We start from the raw sequence: 21,579 nt of genomic DNA on the forward strand, positions 1-21,579 counted from the left end.
CTACTTCTTCACCAGATGGAGTTAGACGCCCGTGTTTAGAGTGATGGGTAGGTCCACCGAGTGGAAGTAAGAATATGTATTTTCGTGCTCTTAACTTAGATGGTTTGCTTAATATCTTACAAAAACCAAACAAAGAACTTTCATGGATTCTAGAAGTTTCTCATCCAGTTAAAGCTGGTCACTTTCCACTACAGGAAATGCCGGTCGTAAATACCTTGGTGAGGGGGATGAAAGCTTGTGAGCTGAAAGTCAGGAATTTGCAGCTACAAGCTGTTGCAGAGACACTCCAAGAAGGGGGGCTTAGCCCACAGCATGCTAGCAAGAGAACTAAACTTATATGATATTTCATACCATATCGTGACAACTGGTAGTACTGATCTGGGTCTGCTGTGCCAGGCATCACTGGTAGAACAGATCTGGGTCTGCGGTGCCAGGCATCACTGGTAGAACTGATCTGGGTCTGCGGTGCCAGGCATCACTGGTAGAACTGATCTGGGTCTGCGGTGCCAGGCATCACTGGTAGAACTGATCTGGGTCTGCTGTGACAGGCATCACTGGTAGAACTGATCTCGTTCTGCGGTGCCAGGCATCACTGGTAGTACTGATCTGGGTCTGCTGTGCCAGGCATCACTGGTAGAACTGATCTGGGTCTGCTGTGCCAGGCATCACTGGTAGAACTGATCTGGGTCTGCATCACTGGTAGAACTGATCTGGGCCTGCGGTGCCAGACATCACTGGTAGAACTGATCTGGATCTGCTATGCCAGCACAGACCCTGTGATCATAGATGCCAGGTCCTATAGAAGTATTGGAAGTTCCGATGCTTCTGCTTGCTCTTTAGTGCTTACTGAGTGCTTCATAGCTGGCCAAAGAGAAAAGTGGTAATATAGTGGGGGGGGGGGGGGGGGGGGGGGGTTCTCCCTAGGGTCTGGACCTGCTCTATTCCGATTGAAGGAGCTTTAACCTCACATTGCAAATTTTCAATGGTATAGGGTTACAGGGAATCTGTCGGTAGTGTCAACCCTCCTAAGCTGTCTATATTGCCATGTAAGTCATAGGAATCTGAATAAAGTGAAACCTTGTTATGTGCGACCTGATGTCTTATTTCAGAGAAATCCACAATATTGTTAATATGTGAATGAGCTATTAAAGCGAACCTGTCAGCAGGATTTAGTCCTATAAACTAAAAGCATGGCCATAATGGCGCTGTGATGCTGATTAATATGATACCTGATATAAAGGGATCCGCTCGGTGGCAGCTGAATACTCAACTTGAGAAGTTTTCAGAAAATTACGACCTGTGTGCTTTGGTGCGGGATCTTCTTCTGGTTCTGCACCCCCCCCAGCCACATCTGCCTCCTGTACAGGTCACTGATTATTCAGTGACCTGGCTCCTTTTTAAAAATCCAGTCCACCGCTATTATTGTGTGGGCGACACGTGCGCAGTGAGTCGATGTCCTGTGTGCCGGACTTCATTAGAATGGCGACAGATGTGGCTCATGCTCAGATCGAGGTTGCGGCTCAGTAAATTTTTCACCGAGCTGAAATCTCGATCTGTGCATGCACCGTATTCAGCGCCATGTTATTGATGTTATGCTATGTTATCTTGCACACAGGACGCCAACTCGTGCTCTGCACATGCCACCAACACAATGATGGCGGCAGGTCACTGAATAATCAGTGACCTGTACAAGAAGCAGAGGAGGCTGATGATGGTGGAGAACCAGATGAATACCCCGTCCCCACGTCCTGCACCGAAGCGCACAAGGTGCCATTTTATGAAGACTTCATAAGGCGAGTATTCATCAGCCACTGAGCGGATCCCGTTACATCAGGTATCTGATTAGCACTATTATAGCACTATTATGGCCATTCTTTTAGTTTATAAGGCTAAATTCTGCTGACAGGTTCTCTTTAATATGGAAATGGTGCATTACCAGTGTAAAACATGTAATGACTGGCAGTCTTCTCTCATAATCACACACAGCTCTGCAGTGAGATCAGAACTAGCACAGTACAGCAGAGCTAACACAGAACAGTAGAGCTAACACTAATGAGACAATGTTCACATCTGTAATAGTAACACATTGCAGGTGTCCTCTCACACAGGGCTTCAGCTTCCATCTCACAGGCAGCCAGTGTGTGTGTGTGGGGGGGGAAGAGCAATACAGCAGAAGTGACATCACTGCAAATTTGTTTGCAATGATATAAAGTTCAACTCTGCTGTACTGTGTTGGTTCTAATCAGGCACAGAGATGAAAGTACTATGAAGGGTCAGTGCTGCAAATATAAAGAGACAAAGTTCACTTTTTCTGTTCTGTGTTGGCTCTGCTGTACTGTGCTAGTTGTGATCTCATTGCAGAACTGTGTGTGATTATGAGAGCAGACTGTCAGTCATTGCATATCACCCTGGCATTCTCGCGGATATCTATGTCTGTTCCATGGATCTTAACAGCTCATTTACATATAAGAAAAACATGGATTTCTCTGGAACAAAACATCAGATCACAGATATTAAGGTCTCATTTTACGAGGGTTGATTTTACTGACAGATTCTCTTTAATCTAAGGACCAAGCACTGTAGATCTATGTATACTGTATCTGTATACATGTAAATATATACAATACTCGAACCTGTTCCAGACGCTTTTACTATGGTATCCATATTGAGCAATATAAAGGCAAACCCAAAGCTTTTTGATACAGAGTAGTATGCATTTACTATGATTTTGAAAATCAATTGTTGCACAATTTCACTCTGATCTGGCGAAAAATAGCTTGTTTTTTTTTTGTTTGTTTTTTAAGATCTCTCTGGAAATATAGTGACCCTGCTATCTTCCCAAGACAAGATTTCCTGTTCACTTTCCTCAGGTTCTTGAGGCACCTGGTTTGTCCACTGCTGCTTCTACAATGCCACAACCTATTTTGCCCCTGGAGGAATCACCTTTCCTGTTGCCCGTGATTGGCTCCTCATTCCAGTAAGGTATTACACACCACCCATTTAGTTGCAGTTGGGTCAGTCTCCAATCCAGGCTGCTTGTACTTGCCTTGGCTCTGTCTACTTAATCCTTTTACTGAATTACTGGACAACTTACTCATTCAATCTTGATCATTTTCCAGAGATGCCACCCAGTTGTTCCTCCTCCTGTTCAGCTGTCCCTTCCTCCACTAGAAGTACTATTGCCAGTGTGATCTCTAAAGAAAACATAGAGATGCTTCTGGATACCTTCTTCTATGCATGTACCATCAATCCTCTGATCAGGCATGAACCCATGAACCTCCGCTTACCAGAGACATGTCCACATACTGTATATTCATTGTATTTTCATCACAAGCACAATGTGTACATATAGGGCACATATATAATGGCCTCATATTTTGTAAATATTGCAGTTGCTGTTATATACTTTACATGCAGATCTTGATGCCATATTCTGCACAATTGTATACTCCTGTCATTACTGTACATACACAATTATGCCATATAGAACCCAAAAAGGAAGCAAAGCTACACAAGTCCATATAAATAAACCGTAAGAAGCTTTATTGAGATACACAATGTACACATACATGATGAAAGCAATAAAATTAATGAGGAAGAATAGAACAACAGAGATTCCCCTCAGCCCAAGACCTGCATGAATAATAGTGCTATGTGGAGTATATAAAAAATATACACAATTCAGATTATTATATTGAGAATGCAAAAATAGCAAAAAGAAATGAAAAAGTATGTTATAAGGTCAAAATAGACCTAAGCTTAGCCACAGTGAGGGTAGGCACACATGATAAATGTCATGGTTTACCTGGGTTGCTTAGGTCTGGAGCTGCTGGGGTTAATCTTGGGAGCCTCCCTTTGATTTCAGCGAGGCTTTTTATGGCCTCCTTGTGGGTCTAGGCATCGTTGGTTATACTTATGCCCTCGGCTGAGTACGTCGACCCCTGTGTGCCTGTGCCTTAGTGCCTGAGTCCTCTTCTGTCTGTTTGGTTTTGACCTGGTTTGTTCCCCATTGTGATTTTGTCTGCTGATTCTGTACCTCATCTGCTTCTCTGGTTTCTGACTTCGGCTGTGTCCTAGGGTTGTTCCTACTTGTCTTCTGATTCGGTACTTCCTCGTCTGACCCGGCTTTCCTGATGTGAGGACTATACTGTGTAGACTTGAGGGTGGACCCACTGGACCATGACGACGATCCTCCCACGGGAGAGCTGGCCAGATGGACCACCCCCTATACAGGGAGCGTTAGGGGCAGACCCGAGGGAGATTATCGTCACGGCAGCTGGTGAGCAGGGAAGGACAAGATTCAGAAAAATGGACAGGAAGGAAGAACACGGACTGGACGGAGGATAAGGGCTGACAAGCTGGAGACAGGAACCCGGGCAGATGATCTGGACAGAGATAACGAACTGGAAGGCGACACACCGGAACACGGACCGGGGGGGAGGAAAGGTCTGGCTGGCTGGAGACAGGAAAACGCGGACAGGGTGAAGGACAAAAGCAGGCAGGCAGGACACAGGGGAATAGACTGGACGAGAACACGAACAGGATCTACGAGAGAAAAATATTAGGAACACGGGCAAGGTGTGGAGCCAGAATCCTCAAGTGATCAGGCAAGGCAAAGTGGAAGAGGCAGGGGGATAAGGTCAGCGCAGCGCGATACTTCCGGTTGGAGCCCTCCAGGTTGATAGAGAGGACAAGAGAGAGAGACGCCAGGAAAAACTTAGAAGTGTACGCGCACAGCGAAGAACCCAGCGCGCGCACCCGACGGGCGGAAGAAGCCGGGCTCAAGCGCAGAGAAGCAGACGCCAGGTGAGAAACAGGAGCTGCGGAGGCGCGCCAGGACGCCGAGGAAAGATAAGTACCGCAGGACTCGGGGAGCAGCGGCCACGTGACAGTACCCCCCTCTTTACGCCCCCCTTGTTTTAGGCTGGAAAGAAACCTAGCTAAAATTCGAGGGGCCTGGATGTTCTCCCGAGGCTCCCAGGATCTCTCCTCAGGACCAAAACCCTTCCAATCAACCAGAAACATAGTCTTTCCTCTCAACTTTTTCATGGCAAGACTGTCTTTAACTTCAAAAACATCATCTGTGAAAATAGGCTTAGGGGAATGAACAGTTGATGCATGAAACTGATTGAAAACAACTGGCTTCAGAAGAGACGTGAAAAGCATTTGGGATACGGAGAGAGGCGGGTAACTACAGCTTGTAAGAGACATCATTGATTGGGAATCGAGGCGCCTTTTATCCGCATGTCTTTTCATCCAATCCCGAGCAAGTTCGAGAGCGGACTTGGTCTCCTGCCAGACCCTGGAGAACTCTCTAGACAGAAGATCAGCCGCCGGCACACCAGAGACAGGAGGAACAGGTAGAGGAAGACTAGGATGTTGTCTTGACGATAAAGAATGGAGACTTAGTAGAAGCTTCGCTGAAATGATTGTTATACGCAATTTCAGCCCACGGGAGTAAGTCAGACCAATCATTCTGATGAGCATTGGAGAAATGACGGAGATAAGTCACCAGAATCGGATTTGTACGCTCCACCTGGCCGTTGGTCTGTTGGTCATAGGCAGAAGAGAAGTCAAGCGTGATATTCATAAACTTACAGAGAGCTCTCCAGAATTGAGAAGTGAACTGGACTCCTTGGTCAGAAACAATATGTTGCGGCAGCCCATGAATACGGAAAATATGGTGGATAAAAGTCTTCGCCAACTCAGGTGCCGAAGGTAAACCAGGAAGAGCAATGAAATGAGCCATCTTGGAGAATCGATCCACGACCACGAGGATGACGGTGCAGCCGGAAGACCGAGGCAGGTCAGTAATAAAATCGGCCTCAGAAGACCAAAGGTGAGAGTTGGCCCCTTTTCGTATTAGAGAAGAGATGGGAGCGGACAAAGAAGAAAAGTGAGGAATAAACTGCCAATAATAATTCGCAAATCCCAGAAATCGCTGAATAGCCTTAAAGGGGTTGTCCACTACTTTCAATTTCCCCCCAATGTACCCCCCCGGGGCCCCTAATGAATTGTGCCATTACCTTCTGTTGACGTTTTCGCCTGTGAGCGGCGCTATTCCTCCTGCTGAGTCCGGGTCACATGACCCCCAGACTGCAGCCGCCGCTCATTTCCGCCGACGTCACGTCAATTTCCAGGCTCTGAAAATTGACGTGACGTCAGTAGCAGGCGTGACCAGCCCCCACAGTCAGCAGTCACTCAGCAAGAGTGACTGGGCTGTGGGCGGTGCTGGGGGCTGCCTGCAGGGCTGTGCTGGGGGCGGGCGGGGCTGTGTGTGTGCTCACTGCTGGGATCATGATGTGTGGCTGGGCTATGCTTCGGTCGCCGGGGGTCTGCCGGTGCTTGTGCCCGCCGGCGTTTCTGCCCGCCGGTGCATGTGCCCGCCGGTGCCGGTGCTTGTGCCCGCCGGCGCCGGTGCTTGTGACCGCCGGTGCTTCTGCCCGCCGGCGCTGTGCGTGTGTGTGTGCCGGCGCTGTGTGTGTGCCGGCGCTGTGTGTGCGTCGGCGCTGTGTGTGCGTGTGCAGGCATCGTCCGATGGGACTACAAGTCCCATCGGGCTCTGCCTGCTACACTGACAGTGAGTGACACATTAGCCAATGATGGGACAGTAGTAGTCCCATCATCCGGCTAAGGCTACGTTCACATTTGCGTTGTGCGCCGCAGCGTCGGCGCCGCAACGCACAACGCAAATAAAAACGCAGCAAAACGCATGCACAACGCTGCGTTTTGCGCCGCATGCGTCGTTTTTTTCATTGAATTTGGACGCAGCAAAAATGCAACTTGCTGCGTCCTCTGCGCACCGACGCGGGCGCCGCAGCGACGCATGCGGCGCAAAACGCAAGTGCGCCGCATGTCCATGCGCCCCCATGTTAAATATAGGGGCGCATGACGCATGCGGCGCCGCTGCGGCGCCCGACGCTGCGGCGAGGACCGCAAATGTGAACGTAGCCTAATGTGTTGAATGTAAAAAAAAAAAAAAAAAAAACACAGTACATACATACATACATACATACATACATACATACATACACACCATGCGACGACATGCACCATGCAGCGACATGCACCATGCGACGACATGCACCATGCAGCGACATGCACCATGCGACGACATGCACCATGTGACATGCGACATGCACCATGCGACGACATGCACATGCGTCAACATGCGACATGCACCATGCGTCGACATGCACCATGCATCAACATGCACCATGCGTCAACATGCGCCATGCGACGACATGCACCATGCGACGACATGCAACATGTGACATGCGACATGAAACATGCCACATACAGTACGTACATACAACAGACATACAGTACATATAACATAGAGTACATACTCACCATCACTTGTCACTTTGACCCCCGAAGCCATTGTCATCTGTAAAAAAATATTAAAATAATAAACAAACACTATACTCCCTGATCCGCAGAAATCCAATTAAAACGAGTGTCCCACGACGATCTCCCGTGGAGAGCAGGAGCCTCTGCTGATGCAACCACTCTCCAGGGGCTCCAGGAACACAATGAGGGGAGGAAGGTATCCTTCCACAATGTATTCCCCACAATGTATTCCTACACCCCTGTGAGAAAATAGTCCCTAGTCTCACTTTATGGCATGCTGTATGAGAAAGTTCCCACGCAGCTTTTTGCCATAAAGTGAGACCAGTGAACTATAGTAACCTCTCAGTGATGCACTGCAGGAGCTATTGTCTCCTGTCAGTGTGTCACTGAGGGTCCTATAGAGCAGTGACATCACCCGATGTCACTGTTCTATAGGGGAGATCGTCGTGGGACACTCGTTATTAATTGGACTACGGCGGACAGGTAGTATACGGTTTATTATTTTACTTTTTTGCAGGTGCTGGAGTATGGTAAGTATGGTTAAATGAAGAATATTAAAATACTTTTTCCTAATGTGTGTGTGTTTCATTAACCCTTTCTTACTATTGGACTAATAATGGATAGGCGTCTTATTGACGCCTCTCCGTTATTAACCCGGCTTAATGTCACCTTACAATAGCAAGGTGACATTAACCCCTTATTACCCCATATCCCACCGCTACACGGGAGTGGGACTGAAATACATGGCACTTTAATACGTGGCACTGAAATACGTGGCACGTGGCACTTACATACGTGGCACTGAAATATGTGGCACGTGGCACTGAAATACGTGGCACTTACATAGGTGGCACTTAAATCCGTGGCACTTACATACATCACACTTGCATACATGGCACTTAAATACGTGGCACGTGGCACTTATATACGTGGCACTTATATACGTGGCACTTACATACGTGGCACTTATATACGTGGCACTGAAATAGGTGGCACTTAAATCCGTGGCACTGAAATACGTGTCACGTGGCACTTACATACGTGGCACTTACATACGTGGCACTTACATACGTGGCACTTACATACGTGGCACGTGGCACTTAAATCCGTGGCACTGAAATCCGTGGCACTGAAATCCGTGGCACTGAAATCCGTGGCACTGAAATCCGTGGCACTTAAATCCGTGGCACTGAAATCCGTGGCACTGAAATCCGTGGCACTTAAATCCGTGGCACTGAAATCCGTGGCACTGAAATCCGTGGCACTGAAATCCGTGGCACTGAAATCCGTGGCACTGAAATCCGTGGCACTGAAATACGTGGCACTTACATATGTGGCACTTACATACGTGGTACGTGGCACTTAAATACGTGGCACTGAAATACGTGGCACTTACATACGTGGCACTTACATACGTGGCACTTACATACGTGGCACTTACATACGTGGCACTTACATACGTGGCACTTACGTGGCACTTATATACATGGCACGTGGCACTTACATACGTGGCACTTATATACGTGGCACTGAAATACGTGGCACTGAAATATCGTGGCACTATGACTGTCAGAAAATGTTCATTAAACGGTTAGGGGTGAGGTTAGGGGTAGGGTTAGGGTTTGGATCCCTTTATCACCCTGATGGTGGTGGGTGTTTTTTCAGTTTTTTTTCTATAAAAACGCATCATCGGTGAGGGTGGAAGATATGGTTATCGCAATCCCAGTGATGACATAACCAAAGTAAAGACCATAAATATAAAGTAATGGACAAGTACTGAACAATCCCTTTAATATATGATACTAAAACTGTTTTGAATCTATAAAATGCACAGTGTAGACTACAGTCTACAAATCTGTAATTTCTCAGTGTGAATGCAGATTTTTGGTTACTCATATTACACTCAGAGAGTGAATACAAGGATGTGATTTGAATACTCCCAATGTTGTCACCACTATTTCTCTCACGGAGAATTTGTGTCAGTGTCATTATGTGAACCCTGTGGACAATCAGTGGCTGCTTCACTGTCTTCGCCTTAGGGTACCGTCACACATTGAAATTTTCATCGCTGCGACGGCACGATTCGTGACGTCGCAGCGTCGTATAATCATCGCTCCAGCGTCGTAGACTGCGGTCACACGTTGCAATCACGGCGCTGGAGCGATGCCGAAGTCCCCGGGTAACCAGGGTAAACATCGGGTAACTAAGCGCAGGGCCGCGCTTAGAAACCCGATGTTTACCTTGGTTACCAGCGTAAATGTAAAAAAACAAACAGTACATACTCACCCGTCGGTGTCCTTCAGGTCCCTTGCCGTCTGCTTCCTGCTCTGAGTGCAGCCGTACAGTGAGAGGCACAGAGCGCAGCACCGCTGCGCTCTGCTCTCACTTTCCGGCCGGCACTCAGAGCAGGAAGCAGACGGCAAGGGACCTGAAGGACACCGACGGGTGAGTATGTACGGTTTGTTTTTTTACGTTTACGCTTGTAACCAGGGTAAACATCGGGTTACTAAGCGCGGCCCTATCGTAACGATATCGCTAGAACGTCACGAATCGTAACGTCGTAGCGATGGAAATTTCAATGTGTGACGGTACCCTTAGGAAGAAGTGGCTTACATTTGGTAATTCTTAAAAAAAATGCAGCAACACTCACTTCTACAGATATAAGAGTTTGCTTAGAAGGTGGTGAGAGTGATGCGGCCACTGATTGACCACAGGTACAATCGCTGCGAGACACCGCGCCGACACTATTGGAACGTGCAGGCACTGGAATCTAGTAAACATACAGACTGAGAGGGGGTTGTTAGAATAGTGGACAAACCCTTCAAAGTTCTATATGTATGTATATATCACTGCAACAAAATATTAAAGTGTATGTATATGAATAAATAATTTATTCCATACATACACATAGAAGTTTATATTGGTGTGTATATAAAAGGTGTGATCGCATATTGGTGCAATCTGTGCAGCTAAAATGCAATGGGGGCCATTTCTACCTCGAAAGCAGGTGGAATTGTGACTTAGGATGAGCTGTTATTTCTGCAAATGGCCCATATATTGTTTCTGAAACTGGGGCCTCTCCTGTATATGAGCACAAATAGTGTAAAATAAGAACACACATAATATATACATGCACACAAGCGTATGTAGATGGACACATATAACCACACATGTACTGTGTAATTTACATATCTAAGACATATACGCAGTAGGATCTCTTTACAGTATATCATATGTATACTAAACTATATATACTATGAAATAGATGAGAAAGAAAAAAAGCTAAAAGCTTGATCACCATGGTTGTGCAGTTCTTGGTGCGGCTTTACAGCTTGTGACCAAGATGTGACCTCTCCTCATCAGCCTGAAGAGAGAGGAGGGAGAGGAGGGAGGGGTTGGGGTGTGTTTTGGAGTGGGTGTGCTAAGTTCGGGCTTAGAGGACAGTGCAAAGCATCATGGAACTTGTAGTATTAGGGCACAATAAGGAAGTAGTCGATTAACCCCATGAGAGCTGAATCCAGCACTGAAGATGTGCTGCTACAGCATGATAACAGGTAATATTGTTAAAATAAACACAGTAGATGTTTTCAGTGGCCCATAATAGCAAGATTTATGAAAAAAAAAAAAAAACTTTATAGTAGTGGACAACTTCTTTAACACCGAGCGGACGCGGCCAGTCAAGTACGGCAGACACTTTCTTCGGATCCATGCATATGCCAGAGTCAGAAATGATGAATCCCAAGAATGGAAGAGAAGAGTGTTCAAAAGCGCACTTCTCAAGTTTAGCATACAGACTATTCTCCCTTAGGCGCTGAAGCACTTGTCGAACATCCTTTCTATGAGTTGGTAAATCAGAAGAGAAAACAAGGATATCGTCCAAATACACCACAACACAGGTGTACAGAAGATCCCGAAAAACATCTTTCACCAATTCCTGGAAAACAGCGGGTGCATTACATAAACCCAAGGGCATAACCAAGTACTCATAGTGACCATCTCTGGTGTTAAAAGCAGTCTTCCACTCATCCCCGGAGCGGATACGAATTAAATTATAAGCACCTCGGAGGTCCAGTTTAGTGAAGATTTGTGTTCCACGAAGACGGTCGAAGAGTTCCGGAATGAGAGGAAGTGGGTACTTGTTCTTAATCGTAATGTTATTGAGACCTCGGTAATCGATGCAGGGGTAAAGAGAACCATCTTTCTTCTTAACGAAGAAGAAACCTGCTCCTGCAGGTGAAGAGAACTTTCGAATAAAGCCTCTGGCCAGATTCTCTTGAACGCACTCAGACATGGCTTGAATCTCAGAGGGAGACAGAGGATAAATAGGCCCCTAGGAGGAGTAATACCAGTTATGAGGTCGATCGGACAATCATATGGTCGATGCGGAGGAAGAGTCTCTGCCTCTTTCTTGTTGAAGACATCCGCAAAGGAGCAGTAAGCTGGAGGCAAGTCCACGGATACCGGAGCAGGCCGAGAGGATTTAACAGGCTGGATGGAAAGCAGGCACCTAGTCTGACAGGACTGTCCCCGACGTAAAACGTATCCGGTATTCCTGTCCAGGACAAGTTCGTGAGTCCTCAACCACGGAAGTCCCAGAAGAAACGTATGGGGCAAAAAGGGCAGGACGTAGAAGGCCATCTTCTCACGATGTAGGGCACCAACTTGAAGCTCCACTTCCTCAGTGACTAGATTGATGGTCTCCCACAAAGGCTGACCGTCAACTGAAGCTATCTGTCCAGGAGTCTCCAAGGGCCTGACAGAAATCCCAAGTCTTTTTACCACCTCAAGTTGAACAAAGTTTCCAGCCGCTCCAGAATCAATATAAGCCTCTACAGAGAAGCGACTAGAACCCAAATGCAGTAAAATGGAGAGGATCAATGTGAGGAAAATGTATAATATAAGTAGTAGTTTCTCTGCCTGTTAGCACCAGCTGAGGGATTTTTGCACTTCTGACCATGGTCCCCAAGAACACATGGCAGACACGGCTCAAAACCCCCCCTTCCCATTACTTCAGGATTTAGCTTTCCTTCTCAGAGAGTGTGGGGGTTTTATGAGAGCCAAGGTATTTACGACCGGCATTTCCTGCCGTGTAAGCTCTTGTCCAGCTATAACTGGACTAGAAACTTCTAGAATCCATGAAAGTTCTTTGTTTGGTTTTTGTAAGATATTAGGCGAACCATTTAAGTTAAGAACACGAAAATATATATTCGCAAAGTCCATCGGAGGATCTATCCATCACTCTAAGCACGGGCTTCTAACTCCATCTGGTGAAGAAGTAGGGATTGCTCTGTAAATAATAGGACATATTTGATCTCATTAGAAAGCCCACGTTAATCCGCGATGAATGCTGGTTTTGTTAAGACTATGACATGTTCGGTAGCGGAATTACAAGTCTTAGAAAATTTAGCTTACACTTAGTCAGATGGAAAAGGTAGGAGGGTCTGGGATAGCCAGCCCTTTTTGGTGATGTCACCAAGCTGAGCTATAGCTGTTTTGGCCAGACTCCAGCGGGGAGTCTGCTGCTGGAAGAACATGCGAGTCTGATCTGAAGAGCTGTACCTCATGCATTGGGATTTTTGGGAGCTCCGCCCACCAGCATGGTGTTTGCCTGAACTGATATGAACTAAGAACATGTGAGTGTTATCTTTTCTCCTTTTAATCCTCTTTATGTTATAATTACCTTGTACATATTTGCAATTGTCTCATTTGTAACATCTTTATAAAATATTTTTGATAAAGCACTGCCTAATTTTTACGGGGTATAATATTAATACCAGTTCATTCTCCATGCTCTAAACGTACCCTGTCTCCTGAAGGAAATTACGCTACTGTTTTGGGTTAGCTTCGGACCCGTTTAATCGGAGCTGGTGGCAGCATACCGTGTGCAGGCCTTCGGGTGACATTGCAGCGACTGCGGCATTGATAATTATTGTTCCTGCCTGAGTGGGAGTAGTTTATCGCGTCGCTGCAGCGTGCCCAATAGCCAGTACATAGCAGGCAGCCTTTCTGGTGACTAATTACCCTAGGTGCAGTACCTAACCTGACCTGACAAAAAGGGGGGCGCCAGAGAGCTGCAAGGTTTAAGTGGAACTGTAAGCGGGATACACAAAAATCCCTGCAGTTCATGGTATATGGAAGAGCAGTGGGATACCTAAAATAAGCCCCTGCTGTAAACTAAGAGGTCAATAGCCTTGTGTGTGGTTTTTTTTTATCACATTGTGGCAGTGGAGGGATAACTAAGATAAGCCCCCCCTGCACATGTGATAGCCGTCTGTTGGTCTAAAGTCACCCCAATCCGTGACATATTGGTGGCAGTGGTTAGGAATCCCTGTGGATTTCGTGACCAATTGGTGGCAGCGGCTAAGGGATCGTGACAATCAAAGGTGGAGAGGAATCATAGCTACCTAGGGAGGCCTCTCTTACCTGTCCTAGAAATGACAGATTTGGCCAAATTCTGTGCTAAGCGTCTCAAAAAATTTTTTTCCTAAATAGTGTGATCAACCATCGTCAAGGTGGTCTCATTAAACTGATGGGTACCTGACCTCCCTGTCCAAATGTGAACACTTACCGAAGGCTAATGTCTGTGTGCTTGGGTGAATATGGACACCTCTCTCAGCAAGCCTACATATGGATTGGCCGGAACCAAGTGTGACTAGATGTAATTAAAAACCAGATGGTGAAGGGAGGAGTGCACAGTCAGTGAGCTAACACAGAAATGACAGAAAAAAGACTTGCACATCCAAACTAGTGTGAATAGGTGCATACCAGGAGCAGCTACCTCCATATATAATATACAAAAAAAGGTTGCACTCTATCGTGCCAAAACACGTCAAATATGAAATACATGAAATATGTATTGAAATACATACATATACATGAAATATAGCAAAATGGCTTTTTGAACATTAGGAAAAAAATTTTTGAGACGCTTAGCACAGAATTTGGCCAAATAGAAAAAAAAATTTCCTAATGTTCAAAAAGCCATTTTGCTATTCGTATTTCATGTATTTCATATTTCACGTGTTTTGGCACGATAGAGTGCAACCTTTTTTTCCCGTGGTTACCATTTCTCTCCGAACCTCGGGATTCTGCTGTACGCTCCGCTGTCTCCTTTGGCAGCTTTGCTCTAAGCCCCACTCCGTCCCTCATGACCTGCGGTCACATGATCGCAGGTCATGTTCCAGCATTCTACTCTCTCTTCCGGCTGCTCTGCCTGCACTGTGGCGCCGCTGTCACTGCCCTCAGTTCCTGGACAGCGTTGGAGCCGCCGTCTGTCCTGGGGCATCTGTGACTCTGATCTCCCGCAGCTCAGACCGCTCATGCTGCTGGTGAGTGTTCGCCTGGCAGGTCCTGATAATAATAATCACCTGTAGTGGCCAACACAACTAACTGATAACACATAGTAAGACACAGCAAGCAGATTCCTTTAAAAATGTGTGGTAGAAGAGGACCAGAATCCGAACCTGCGTTTCACATTTGCTACTTCCTGGGGGTGTGGTTGCGGAGTAATACAGGACCCTTACATACATTACTCGCAAAAAGGGATATTTGGCTTTTGGGCAAAATTTCAGAATAAACCTAAAATGCACTCTAACCTTTTCAGGGGAATTTGATGTGACCGTCTCTAAACGTTTGGTTGCACATGTCCAACTGTTCAATCTTTCAGTACATTATGCAGAACTTGCTGTTCTCCAACAAGGAGCTTAATGGCAATATTCACAACAGGTGTTTGATCCATGAATCGGCCAATACATTTCAGTGTTCAGTTAGAATTTATGAATGGTCTGCCAGTCATCCACCTAGCAGATATATATCACCCACCTTCTAAGATATCTTATATATCACCTGTGGAGAAACGGGGTCAGTGGGTGCTCTCGTCCGCTGGCCCGGTCTTTAGCAAGACTGCATGGACCACGGCTCATACCACTGAACGCCCGCTCTATCTCCCAGTGGGCAATACACTACACAGACAACACAGGGTTAAGGTAAAACAGTGTGGCAATACTTTATTGAACCACAGCACAAAATAGCAAACAGAACACTCCCACCAATTACCCCAAGATGGTGCACATTACAGGGCCTCACCCTTCCGCTGAGTCGTCGAGATAATGGTAGATGTTATGTCAGAGCTCCCAGGGTCGCTACTCCATCTGTGGATGAACGCACAGAGAAGGGGTAAAGACAAGCATAGGGAGATGAACAAGAACTGTCCATAGAGTCCATACAAGGTCCAAAGCCAGTTGACAATATGTCAGAGCTCCCAGGGTAGCTACTCCATCTGTGGATGAACGCACAGAGAACGGGTAACAACAAGCATAGGGAGATGACCAAGAACTGTCCATAGAGTCCATACAAGGTCCAAAGCCAGTTGACACGAGAGTCACCACCTGGCTTATCTGACCATCTCCATGGAACCAGGCAACCAGCGGGTCCCAACCCTGGCTTTCTCCAAACAGATCCATGGTTCAGAGATGGTCACTGGATCAGATCTGTGTCCTTCCAACCGGAGCCGAAAACCCCTGGGTTGTTTCCTATAGAATCATAGATCAGTGTCCCTCGTGATGGTGCCATGATGAATTGGCTGCAGTGCTTTCTCTTGTCTGTTGGGTGGTTTGCAGAATGTCTGATAGCTCTGTGTTACTTCAGTCTCTCAGGATGTGATCTCTGAGTCTTTTTATACCCAAGGCATGTAAGCTATTTTTAGAATTACCCAGGGCCCTTCAGTCCAACATCAAGATAAGGTAAACAATGGTGATGGGATTAAGTAGCACTATTAGCATATAAGCACACATCAATAAACAAAGCTTAACACACTCAATGTACAGTCACTATTACAGACTTACACAGTATGTTAGATAGTATATCAGTTGGCAAGTCTGTCTTCTTGACCCACCAGACATAAACACTTACATTCACAAGCCAATATACAGATAAAAAGCCAGTTCTTTTGGTTTGCAAAAAAACATGGGTGTCTGGGAAATTAAGATACAATCTGGTTTCTTCACATTACCTTATGTAATGAAATATGTGTAGGTATATATGTGTGACTAGCAATAATTTAACATCTGTCCAGAGACTGCAGGCCTCACAGGGGGTCACAGCATATGGTATCCTGAGCAAGCAGTCTACTGTCTCCAATCTCGCCAGGGGGTCTTGCTGGGAACCAGGAAAGGGAAACATTTCACACCTTCTAGCTCTTTTGAAGAGAGATGACAATTACAGCCTGACTCTATCTGTGAGAAACCATAGGCAAAGAGTGTTCAGAGGAAAGTAATATATTCATTGGGGGGAGCGGCCGTGGTACAATCAAAAACAAGCAGTTATAATATTAGACACTGTAAAGTAACACACTGGCGCTATACACTGGCCCGAAACTTAAGCTGCAGGCACCTTGGCACGTAGTGTGCAACCCTGCCAACCAATAATCAAAATCAATAAACAAGTGCCGCGCTAACAGGAGGAACTGTAACTAGGAATGAATCTCAGTCACCTACCTCGCTGTTGTGAATTGACGTGTCCACTTGGGACACTGGGCTGCTGCAGACCGTTCTTGGAAGATCCCTGATCCACACGGTGCAGCAACGCTGGTAATGCACTACCAACCGGGGAGCGTCCTCCCGTAGTGCTGAAACCCCACCAGTCTCGCCGCTGTAATACCCGGCAAGCAGCTACGGCCGATAGCGCCGCCGTGCAGTGGCGTGGTGGGTGGGGGGCGTGGCTACTAAGGTGACGTCACCAGTCCGTATGACGGACACTAACATGGGCCAATCCCGACGCGTTTCGAGGGTACCGACCCTCTTTCTCAAGGTATGGCCTCCCTGTCAGCGCTGGTTACTTTATAGCCACACCTCCTGATGTCATATACAGCGTAGAGCCGCCCACTAGCTATAGCACTAGTTATAATATTAACCTGAGAGGCTGTTCTAGAAATCTGACCTCCAAGTTAACTCTATAAATTACGCTTGTACGCATACAAAGTTGTTCACAGATTCAGGGCAGCCAAGCTGATGTGTTCCATTTTATATTCGTCCCCCCATCAGGGAGCAGAAAGCAGACTACATAGTTAGTTATTTCTGTAAGCTTTCTCCTGTTTATTTTTATAACTGTTTTGCATATTTGTATGTCTTTTTATTGCCATATTTTGTATACCTTTTTCTTATTGTAAGCACTGTACCTTTTTGTATTGAAGCATAAAACTTTGCTGAACCTTGTATGTTCTAAAGAATCCATAGCCTTAAACTGTGTGAGCCTTATGATTGGCAGACAGTAGTAGTAATATTTCCGGGACTCATCACCCATGTGTTCGGTGAGTGGTGGCAGCGTGTATGAGCGGGTGGGTGGCCTGGGTCGGTGTGTGATTTATGCTCCCATTACAGCATAGGACAGAGGCTGAATGCTGGACTGAGACAGAGGAGATAGACTAACCCTTGCAGGTGCAACCCCAAGTCGCATGCTGAGAAGTGGGTACGTGACACCTTATTTAACTACCTATTGCTGCGTTCAGCACATGTTTTAAACTATTCAATTAGAATTGGTATTAAACAGTCCTCCACATCAAGCTGTTCACATATTGAGATAATGACACCATGACGACATCTAACAATCGATCAACCGTACCTCGCCATTACGAGGCTTCAAGCAGAATGTTCTCAGACGGAAGTGGCCACTAAGCTTAGAGTGTCCTAGAGTCATCTGCAGGTTGCAACAGAGATAGAGAGACTGGGAGAGTCTCTGAAAGGCAGAGAAGTGAACATCTTTTGGTCACGTCCCATACTGATGACTTCTTCATTGTGAACAATGCCCTTCGGAACTGGATGTAATGAATGTCACATAACTCCAGGCACATTTAAGGGAGGTGAGAGGCATTAAAGTGTCATGTCAGACCATTCAAAACAGTTTATATCACCGTGCTTTGCATGCTAGATAATCTGCAAGGGTACCTGACCACACCACCTGGCACAGGCGTCATCGTCTTGCATGGTCCAGGATGCATATATACTGGAAAATGTACCAGTGGCCCTTAGTGTTGCTTGCTGATGAAAGTCGATTCATGCTGAGCAGAAATGATTACCACCAACGATGTTGGAGATGTAAAGAAGAACGCTATGCAGCCACTATAGTCCCCAGACGAGCCTTTGGTGGTATTGGTGTGGGCAGGTGTGTCTAGTCAATACAAAACTGCCCTACGTTTTGTGAATGGTATAGTGACAAGCCACTACAACTTGAGTAACATCATTAATCCAGCCATTATGCCTCTGCATGAACAACACATGCCTAATTTCATCTTCATGGATCACATTTCTTCAGCTGATCATGGTCGCATCATTGGAGAACAGCTGCAGGAGACTGGGGTACTTCAAATGGAGTGGTCCGCACTTTCCCCAGACCTGAATCCCATAGAAAACCTATGGGAACAGGTGAGTCACCGTGTAGAGGCTCATAACGCTGTACCCCAGATGTTAGAATCATAGAATGATAGAGTTGGAAGGGACCTCCTGGGTCATCTTGTCCAATCCCCTAAATTCACTAAATCATGCCAGACAGATGTCTGTCAAGCCTCTGTTTGAAAACTTCCATGGAAGGAGAACTCGCCACCTCTCATGACAGCATTTCCACTCATTGATCACCCTGTCAAAAAGTTTTTTCTAATATCTAATTTGTGTCTCCTCCCATTCAGTTTCATCCCATTACTTCTAGTCTTTCCTTGTGCAAATGAGAATAAAGATGATCCTTCTACAATGTGACAGCCCTTGAGATATTTGTAGACAGCTATTAAGTCTCCTCTCAGGCTTCTTTTCTGCAAGCTAAACATTCCCAAATCCTGCATCCGTTCCTCATAGGACATGGTTTGCAGACCAGTCACCATTCTGGTCGCTCTTCTCTGAACTTGCTCCAGTTTGTTGATGTCTTTTTTTTAAATTCGGTGCCCAAAACTGGACACAGTATTCCAGGTAATGTCTGACCAAAGAGGAGTAGAGGGCAATAATGACTTCGCGTGATCTAGACTGAATGCTTCTGTTAATACATCCCAGAATTGCATTTGCCTTTTTTGCTGCTGCATCACACTGTTGACTCATGTTCAGTTTATGATCTATTAGTATACCCAAGTCTTTTTCACATGTGCTGTTGCTTAGCCCTATGCCTCCCATTCTGTAAATGCTTTTTTTTATTTTTTATTTTTTTAATTTGTTTATTAATTTCAGAATAAAACAAACATTACACATATTTGTATTTGTCATTGTCAATTATACCATAGGATACAAATAATACCATAGGATACAAATAATTGCAGAGTTTCGTCCTATCCAAAATTTACAGGGGTAATACACTGTGCATGTTAAATCACTTGTACCTTATAAAATACCTATTATACAACTTTAACTACTTTAACCATCTAAAGTAAGTCGCCGAAAGGAAAATCATACGTGAATCCTGCTCTGCAGACGATGCCCCCAAAACCACCCGTCCATCTCCCTGTGTACATATCTAGTCAGTGTAGACTATGGAGTACGATAAGAGGAATTCCATCTACCCCAGATCTTTTCTAATTTACCTGGACATCCTCTATTTTGGTACAGTGTTTTTTCATATGGGATAATCGAATTCACCAAATCCATCCAAGCCCTGAGAGTCAGGGGGGGACCACCCATCCACCTTAACGCCAGTACCTTCCGTGCCATGAAGAGCGCCTCTCGAAGAAAGATCCCAGTATAATGATCCCAAGTTTCCGCATACCACACCCTGAATAAGTAGGTCAATGGCTCAAGTGGGACAGGGATCGACAATAAAGATGTTAGTAGTGTCGTCACCTCTTTCCAGTAATGTAGAACTACCGGGCACCTCCAAATCATATGAAAAAAGTCTGCATCATGTGTATGACAACGTAAGCAATCTGATGAGAGGAGGCGACCCATTTTGAAGAGTCGTGTCGGGGTCAGATAAGTCTGATATATAATATATAACTGGGTCATTCTATTGTTTACTGAAGGAGAAACTTTAGTTGGAGACTCCAGAATCTCTTCCCATTCCTCTCCCAGTACATCAGAAAGAAGTCCCTCCCACTTCCCTTTGATAGAATTGATGGTGGACCCATCTCCCACAGATAATAAATATGTATATAAAGAGGAAATGAGTCCTTGAGGGCCCTGTGATTTGAGAATACCTATCAAGGGTAAAGATGAAATCGCTCGACCTGTACCTACACTTCGTATGTGCGACTGGAAAGCTGACCTTAGCTGTAAATACCGGAAAAATTGAGATCTCGGAATGTTATAAGTATTTTGTAGTTGTTCAAAGGATACAAAACCCCCCTGGGCATGTACGTCACCTACCGCGAGAATACTATACGAGATCCAAAAATCAGTAGACGGGTGATTTCAGTAGCTCTGGGAAACAACTATTATTCCACAATGGCATTTCAGCTATTATATCTACAAATTTAATAACTTTTAATTTGTCTCCATATTGATCTCGCCAGTCGGAGTAAAGGTAGCAAACGAGGAGTACTAACTTTCTCTATCTCCAGGAACCCCAGTGGACAATCAATCCGGGCAGAATGAAGTAAATGACTCTCAGAATTGGGCAGGGAGTTATTGGGCATCCATTTATGTATCGCCTTAGCTTGTCCAGCAAGGTAGTACAAATAACCCCATATAAAGGATGTGATTAAGGAGTTTAAATTTGCAAAGAAAGACTTGGGTATTGATACAGCACTATGTTGAAAGCAATAAGTTTGGGAAGCAATATCATTTTGATTAAATTAATGCGGCCTGCAACAGAGAGAGGGAGTTTGCTCCAAATTATAAATTTAGATTTGACCAAATCCAGTATTGGATAAATGTTAAGCTGAAGGTCCAGCCGACTACACTGAGACATATGGATACCTAGATATTTGAAATTAGAGACGATAGGCAGAGGCGAGAGAGTTTCAAGACAAGGCACCGGAGTGTGAGATAGAGGCATCAGGGCAGATTTATCCCAATTTATATAACGACCGGAGAATTTACTAAATGTATCTATGGTCGCTATTACTTGTGGTAATGTTTCTTCCATTTTATCCATAAATATTATCATATCATCGGCATAGAGTCCTATGTTATCCACACGGTCCGCAATATTTATTCCCTTAAGATCCATAGAGGATCTTATGCGTATTGCCAAGGCCTCTATCGCAAGGGCAAAAAGGGTCGGGGACAAAGGACATCCTTGGCGGGTTCCTCTATGCAG

The 21,579-nt window shown here is 45.6% G+C and overlaps 1 protein-coding gene across 9 annotated transcripts in view; it reads left to right on the forward strand.

The window, feature by feature from the left end:
• The window catches only part of LOC143767165 (uncharacterized), a 127,814-nt gene that overhangs the window by 2,867 nt on the left and 103,368 nt on the right, over positions 1–21,579 (forward strand). For 3 of the 9 annotated variants that reach the window (XM_077255233.1, XM_077255240.1, XM_077255234.1), the window contains exons 2-3: positions 1,616–1,834; positions 2,805–2,982. The exons of 2 other annotated variants lie outside the window; for them this stretch is intronic. The gene's annotated coding sequence lies outside the window, so the exon portion shown is untranslated. The remainder of the gene's footprint in view (positions 1–1,615; positions 1,835–2,804; positions 2,983–21,579) is intronic. 4 more of the 9 variants (XM_077255236.1, XM_077255241.1, XM_077255238.1 and 1 more) reach the window with 2 other exon arrangements.

The sequence above is a fragment of the Ranitomeya variabilis genome, chromosome 4 (genome assembly GCF_051348905.1).
Source record: "Ranitomeya variabilis isolate aRanVar5 chromosome 4, aRanVar5.hap1, whole genome shotgun sequence".
NCBI lineage: Eukaryota > Metazoa > Chordata > Amphibia > Anura > Dendrobatidae > Ranitomeya > Ranitomeya variabilis.